We start from the raw sequence: 6315 nt of genomic DNA, 5'->3' as shown, positions 1-6315 counted from the left end.
ATCAAACTACACTTGGCTGAAACATAGAGTTAAGATTTCAAAAATTTCATTTTCAATTCTAATTATTCCAAACACATTTTTCTCCACTTAGCTCTACACAATTTCACCATTTAAACTCATTGAAAGCATTGAATTAACAACAATCAAACTCTAACCCCATAATCCCTACTTGGCTAAATGGTATACAATAATGTCACAAGTTGGAATTTTTCCATAAATTATGTTAAAACACTATTTTCCAACCATTTTTTTTTATCTTCTAATCCATATACTATTCTTGAATCATTCATATCTCATTAGTTGATATTTTGGGCAATAAGTTTTTCTTAGGATTTTATCCATTTCTGACCATCCAAATTAATTACAAATCATGCACTAATTAAGGTAAATTAAAATTTACTTTCTTTGGATGCTTGCTTGATGATAACTTAATCTTCTTCTCTTCTTTTTCTTCTTCCATTTTAAGGTTCCAAGAGTAAAACCTCCTCTCCCAAGTTTGTCTATATTTTCAAATTAAATGAATTAAAGGGGTTATTTATAGACAAATTTTTGCCTTAGATTCCTATTTCTTCCCTTAGGGAAACATTAGAATTCTATGGTTACTTGACTCTTGATCTGACCATTTATCACAAGATCATACCACATGTCCCTTTAGGTTGCCAAGTGTCCTCCTACCTTGCGAAGTATCCTTTCACCTATTAGTCATGTGATTTAAAGACACTATTTTATTAAATAATTCTATTCTTCCAAGTTTACCTCTTAACAAATTGTATTATTCCATCCATGCCCTCTCCCTCCATTTTAGGCCCACACCATGCAAAAAAATTGGAAATTTTTTTTGCTCTACCAAGCTTTTGGTTATTTCACTGTATAATTTCCCAATATCTGTTAAATTTTTCTTGGATCCTGTCTAATCTAGTACTTCTAAAAATTTATTTCTTTGTGCCAATAACTCCTTTTGATGAGGAGAGGTTCCCCTATTTTTCCCAGGTCAAATTTTGACATGTAATTCCTTCTATTTAATCTTTCCCAAAATTTGCCTTTTACTGATATAATGCAACTTTAAATATTTTAAAGCTAACCTCTATGTTTCTAAAGGTTGGGAATAATTTTGTAATTTATAATAACCACTCAAATAATTTTTCTCATTTTTGTGAGAATTATTGAAACCTCTATATATTTAAAATAATTTATTTGGTCCATTTTTCTTAATTAGTCAAAAATACCAATAATTATAGAAAATTCTAAAATAAATTATTTTTATTCTAGTTGCACCTTTTAGGCCTTAAATACTATTATAGACCCTGTATTCTATTTTTCCATGAATTTTTTTAGAATTTTCAGAAATTTTGAGCATAATTTTTAATTTTGTCCTTCCTTGACTAGAACTTTTTAAAATGACAGTCTGGTTCTTCCTTAAGTTTCACTTCAAAACTTATTCCGTCTTTGTTTCTACTACACTACCTAACCCTTAGCCAGTCCTAAGTTCTTCACCCTCTAGGTGATAATTATCAAGATATGATAATTAATCTTTCTCGTTTATCTTTCTTGAGGTTACATGGCCCTAATCACACTAACACATCATTGCCATTTGTTTATTAGAAATTCATACTTCCTCTCACCCGTCACTATTCCTTCACCTATTTTACACTTTTAATGTATATCAGGTACTTTTTCAGGTCCTGACTTACCCAATAACACTATGGTCCTGTGACCCTCAACTTGAGAATCAGTCGTCCCTTTTAAGGCTAAGACAGGAGCTATACTTCAACTTTTATTCAAGGCAAGAACCCTTTCTAGCACCCTTTTTTCATCACAAATAATTTCACATGGCATTATATATGCATGTACATAAAGAGAGATGTTTTTCTCCTAGTCTCTTTATTTCAGAGTAAACTTAAAGGCTTATCTCCTTCCTTTCACATTCTCATTTCATGCTTAGCTTTCTTGAATGCATATCGTTTAGGATCTACAACTCTTTATTCTTTTAACTCTTATTTTTCTTACCGTCTTTTATTGACCATAACAGAATTGATCTCAATCCAACCAACAACAAAGGTATCTATGGAAAAGTCAATAGTACTCTTTCTATACTAGTTGACTAACTTGAGAAGGTTTCCACATTTAAAACTTATCCTTGATGATCATCTTTCTAAAGAGGTACTATACTCTTATTCTTATAGCTTAGCAACTTTGTTAGGCTTGGTCTATTGTGACCTCAAGATCTACTATGATCAACCGTAAGCCCTTTCAGGATCCACTATGACCCTGGAATATTATAACTTGGTCGAGTCATGTTAAGATCTCCAGGAGCCTCTAGATGACAGGATTAAGCTATAAAATAAGTTACCTCTACTTAGTTGACTATTCCCCAAGACTAACCATAAATGCCAATATTGTCTTCTTAGGCCTTACTCATTCTTTTTTGTCAACTCTAGAATCATTCATCAATCTTTACATACTTTCTTTGCTCTTAGCTCTTATCTTTCTTAGGCCATTTCTTTTTTTTCCCCCTATGCCTTTTAAATTCTCTAGGCAACTGGCTCATTTCTATGGCCTCTTAGCTTGCCATCATATGCATACCAATCTACCATGCTTTAGGTTTTTTTTTTGGGTTATCATTTTACTATCTTGGTTATCTCTTATTGAGTCCGAATGGTATAGGGAGAGGACTTATGCATATACCTTCTAACTTTCTTTAGTATTTTGTTGGGCTCAAGGGATATCTCATCCCTAGGTCACTCTTGGCCCATTCTTACTCTCATTGGGGTAAGGAGCAACATCTCAAATTTTAGACCTAAATAAGCCTGAAATAGGAAGGCTACTGGATCCCAATTGACAAAAGCCCTAGAAGTTCCCTAAAAGGATAAGAAGGATTCTTAGGGACTAAGTTACAAAGAGAAAGTTTTCTAAGACCAAAGGACAAAGAAGTTACATATAGCATTATATAACATTGTACTGTTAACATTATAATTGTTGTCCTTTGCTATTGAGATTTCTTTGAAATCTCACACACCCTTAATATCTAATTAACACAATAGGGGTTGGCACATCCAAATATAAAAGGAAGAATGTGGAAGCATAGGAGGGCAAGATGACAAATAGATTCTAAGACACATGAAAAATATGTGTTGAATACATGGTAAGATCATGAGGCATAAAGTAAGATCATGGACACATGGTAACCTTGATAGACACTTGGCAAGATCATGGAATGCCTAGCTTAATCAAGAGACAAATGGCAAAGTAAATGGCTAAATGGTAACTTAAATTAATCCTAAGGTAACATGGTAAATGGAGACGATTATAAATACTCCTCTCTCCTCTTATTTAGTGAGATTTTCAGCTATGGTTTTTATTGAGATTTAGAAGCATAAAAGCCTAAGTTTTCATACTGTCTAAATATGTCTAAGTTATGAAAAAGATTGATTGATGATAGAATCATGTTTAAAGGCTAAAAAGAAACAAGAATCAAGTGGTTTTGTGATGAAATTGGCATAAATCCAAATTCCTCTTAATTTGGCGATGATTTCAGCTAGACCTAGTGTAACATCTTAGTTTAAAACCCTTTAACATTTCAAATAAAAGCAATTGGAATCACTTGTTAAGCCCTTAAGTTGGGAAAATTCAAATTTCAAAATTCCTATTCTCAGGTTACTATACACAGTTAATACTAGAATGGGCCTAATTTTGAAAAATTATAACTAATTCTAGAAAAATTGGAATGAGGTGGTTCTAGGTTCTATTTGAAGCTTTATGAATGATCTTTAAAGAAAAGATACTCCCTATTCGTAAATCCATTACACTTGCACCCAGTTTTTACGCAAATATGCACTATTCATAGGATAATTTTCTATTTTTTCAAAATTTATGCCTAACTTTAGATAGGCATAACTTTTTGCATAGAACTCAAATTTTAATGAATTTCCATTCATTTTAAAGATAAAAATGAAGTCTATTGAATTGCCAAGTTTAGTGATCAAACTTTTCCATTTGATCATAATCACATGGTTACCCAAATAGGCCTAATTTGGATCATTTTCATCCTTTTTAAGTATCAGTCTTGCATTATTATATCATATTAGTTCATGGGAATCCTTTATGATGCCAAACACCATATGATTAGACTTTAACCACTCTACACATTATAAAATAGTAATTAAGTCACTCAAATATAGTTAGTACATATTTACATGATATTATCCAAAAGTCTATAAATAGCTTATAACAAGTACTCTTCAAGCTATTGCCACCCCTTTACCTTTCCCTTTAGCATTTTCAGCTCCTAGATGGTTATGCAAGCAAAGTATATCAAGCTATATGTCATATTTTGTTTTCATATTATCAATCAATGTTCATGCCATGAAAAGGGAGCAAAACATCATATCAATAGACAACTCAACAATGCATATAGCCAAGGTATAAAATGCAAGTAGTTAGGCATATTATCACATATCTAGCTCTACCACATCATGACATATAAATAAGGAACAACACATAGCAATAAATCATGCAAGTTAATCTCTTCAAGCTTGAATTTTTGGCCTCTTGTTCTTCCTCTTGATTCTCCTTATACCCTTGCTTAATGCCTATCAATCATGCATAAGGATACAAGCATTACCACTTGAATTAATATAAAATACTAATACATACCCTTTATCCCTTTTCTTTGGTTTTTAGAGCCATTGTTCCCTCTTTGCTTTTACTAACTTTCTTAAGTTATTATTACACAATATTGCATGTAGAATTCACATATCCATTTATTTTTAGCAAAATCCATCTCCTCCCTATCTAATCATACTTGGCTAAAAGTTATAGGGTTTAGGGGTTCAAAATTTCATTTTCAATTTTGATGCTTTCAAACGCTTTTCCTTAGTGTTTTCCTACACAAAATCACATTTTTAAATTGACTCAAATCAAATCCTAACCCTAATATCTAGCTTTGGCCAAAAAAAGCTCTAGGTATTAGGGAGTTAGATTTCCTTTAAGAACCAAGCATTGAGATCAGCTTTCCTACTCTTTACAACACTTAATCCAAGTTTTCATTTCCATTCAACCTTTCCTTATATTTTCAAAAATTAGACAGTAGCATATCACGGGGATTTTGTCATCAAAACCTATCCAAAACTTGTTCTAGGTATGCCAAATAATATCTATAATTGAAGCTTAGGCTCACCTTAATAAAGCTCTTGAATTTCCTTAGGGTTTGTTGCTCTTCGACTTGCTTACTTCCTTGTTTTAGCAAATTTTGTGGCAAAACCTTCCCCTTTTTAGTCTTCTATGTTAGTGGCAGTCTCACCCAAAAGGGGGTGAATTGGGTGAGTTATAAAAATTTTAACCGAGTTAAAACAATGAAATTAATAAAAACAGAGAGCTTAGAGTTAGAAAGATCTCACTATAGATCAAAGACACCAGATTTATATTGGTTCGGTCTTAACCACTTGACCTACGTCCAGTCCTCAGAACATCTCTGAGATTTTAACTATGGTCCAAGATTAACCGGGCTCTTGGTACCTCAGTACAAGAATTGATTTTCTCAATCACTCCCCCTTACTACCCGTAAGGTTACAATCCCACTCAAGAATCCACACTCTTGAGTTACACTCAGAAAGTGATTAAAGATGATGCATCAGTCTCTCTCACAGAGTAAATGAATGTGAAACACTGAAGCTCGGTAAACAGAAAAGCAGAGTATTGAATGCAACAGTAGGAGTTTTTACAGAAGGTAGTTCGCATATTCAAATCTACATTCAATGCTTCTTCGGGCCTTCTATAGTTGGAGAAGTTTAATAACCTTTAGACGAAAGAGCTTCTAGCCGTTGAGAGTTCAGTTGCGTGTTTTCCCAGTTGCAACGGTATTCGCCATTAATGCTTCTGACATGGTAGGTTACAGGCTACTTAAATAACCGTTGAGCTTGCTTCATATTCTGTATCAATACTTCAACCTAATAAGATTTTCATTCTGAATGAAACTCAGGAAGATAACTGATTAAATGATAATAATATTCATATGGTAGATGAGAGGAGAATTAATCAAACATCAGATCCAATAACTATGAACTGAACATCCTTGATCGAAGTCATGATCGATAACTAGTTTATCGATTACTTTATCAATACTATGTTTATCGATCAAGTTATGGATTAACTCATGATCAATCAAGTGATCGATAAATGAAAAGAGTGACCTGAGAAAGATCATCTAGAGAAAAGGCTCAAGGTCACTTATGATTTTGAATCCCTTAAAATAGAGAATTAAGATAAACAGTAAGGCTAAGAAAAGCTCGAAGAGAAATATTCAGAAGATTTTTGGAT

Source organism: Neltuma alba, unplaced genomic scaffold (assembly GCF_004799145.2).
Source record: "Neltuma alba isolate B1F8T4 unplaced genomic scaffold, ASM479914v2 tig00010894_pilon, whole genome shotgun sequence".
NCBI lineage: Eukaryota > Viridiplantae > Streptophyta > Magnoliopsida > Fabales > Fabaceae > Neltuma > Neltuma alba.
This window is presented reverse-complemented; position numbering follows the sequence as displayed.